This window comes from Sus scrofa, chromosome 5 (assembly GCF_000003025.6).
Source record: "Sus scrofa isolate TJ Tabasco breed Duroc chromosome 5, Sscrofa11.1, whole genome shotgun sequence".
NCBI lineage: Eukaryota > Metazoa > Chordata > Mammalia > Artiodactyla > Suidae > Sus > Sus scrofa.
In genome coordinates, this window is record NC_010447.5 from 3,468,843 (window position 1) to 3,470,799 (window position 1,957).

General features: G+C 48.0%; 1 long non-coding RNA gene across 1 annotated transcript; it reads left to right on the forward strand.

The window, feature by feature from the left end:
- On the forward strand, positions 256-910 carry LOC106508707. Its single transcript, XR_002343851.1, has 2 exons — positions 256-601; positions 699-910. It is a non-coding gene; the product is annotated as an uncharacterized LOC106508707 (long non-coding RNA).

The window sequence follows — 1,957 nt, forward strand, 5'->3', positions numbered from 1 at the left end:
GGCGGCGCGGACGCAGCGTGGGGGCGAGGGGCGTGGCCCTACGTCCCCGGGGCGTGGCCTCTGCGCGGCCGGCTCCGGAAGCCCGGGCGAGGGCGCCGCGGGCGGGCGCTGCGAACGCAGCGGCGCAGCCGAGGGGGCGGGGTGGGAGCTGGGGCGTGGCCTCTACGCTGCTGGGGGCGGGGCCTCTGCGAGGCCGTCTCCAAACAGCCAGTAGCGTCGCGGTCAAGCGGGCGAGGCCTGGGCGTGGCGTGGCGTGGCGCGGCCGGGGGCGGGGCCTCATAGCGGCTGCGGGGCTGGTGGGTCAGTTTCTGCGTCCCGCCTCCTGTCTCCCGCCTGGCTTTCGGTCGCGTGTCCCGAGATATCTGAGCTAAGTTTCATCAAAGGCAGATTTTCGTTTACTTTAGATTTTCATTTTTAAAAATTTAACAATTTTCTTTGCGTTTCTCCGTCCCTAACCAGATCACAAAGCAGCTAGACAGTAGAAAATTTGGAAAACGTGGGAGAATCAAATGAAATTGAGAAATCTCAGAATGTCACAGCTTCAGGGCACGGTGGACCAGGGTTCGGCGTGGGCTCCCGTCTTGAGTCCCTTTTTTTTCTTGTCAGTATATAGATTTTCACATTATCAGGGTAACACTATGCATACATTTGTGGATGCCCTAAAAATAACTGATTTTTTTTTTTTTTTTTTACTGTAGAGCCACACATTTTATTGCAGAAATTTTGGAAAATTCGAAAAATACAAAGAAGAAAATAGCAATAACCTGATATTCCACCACACGAGATCACCAATACTAACGTGGCATTTTTCCTCCGTCTTTACAGAATTACACACATTTGAAACAAAACTGGGAACGTGCAGTAAATACTGTTTTGCAACTTTCTCCTCTAACTCACGGCTAATTATAAATGTTCTCACATGGAGTGTTTATCTACAATGATTTATTTAACCTATAGGCTATGATTGGACATTAATCCTTGGTTCCTCCTTCTGTGATAATTATCCTTGTAGCTAAACCTTTTTTTTTTTTTTTGTCTTTTGTCTTTTTGTTGTTGTTGTTGTTGTTGTTGTTGTTGTTGCTATTTCTTGGGCCGCTCCTGCGGCATATGGAGGTTCCCAGGCTAGGGGTTGAATTGGAGCCGTAGCCACCGGCCTACGCCAGAGCCACAGCAACGCGGGATCCGAGCCGCGTCTGCAACCTACACCACAGCTCAGGGCAACGCCGGATCGTTAACCCACTGAGCAAGGGCAGGGACCAAACCCGCAACCTCATGGTTCCTAGTCGGATTCGTTAACCACTGCGCCACGACGGGAACTCCCTTGTAGCTAAATCTTTGTGCATGTTCACAAGAATCCCTTTGACAAATCCCTAGATGTGGACTTGCTGAGTCAGAGAAGAATCAGTAATGCTTCTTGTACCCCTGTTTTTTTCTTGATGTGTTTTCCAAATTTAAAAAGTAATAAGCGAATGTTTTAACACGTGATATGACCCAAGAATACTGTATATGCAAAAAAGGATCTCATATCCAAAATATATGAAAAAAACCCTACAGCTCAACAACAAACCTGATTAAAAAGCAGACAAACGACTTGAATAGACATTTCTGCAAAGATGATATACCAATGGCCAATAAACACACGAAAAGATGCTCGACAGGCGTTCTCCCTGTGATGCAGTGGGTCAATAGTCTGGCTTGTCTCTGTGGAGGCACAGGTTCAATCCCTGGCTCGGTGTAATGGGTTAAGGATCCAGTGTTGCTGCAACCTGCAGCTCCAACTAGGATTCTATCCCTGGCCTAGGAACTTCCACATGCTGTGGGTGGGGTCGGAAAAGAAAAAAAAAAAAAAAAACCAGCTTGACATTACTCGTCATTAGGGAAGTGCAAATCAATACACATCCATGTTCACAGCAGCTCTATTCACAACAACGCAAAGGTGAAACAACCCAAGTGTCCA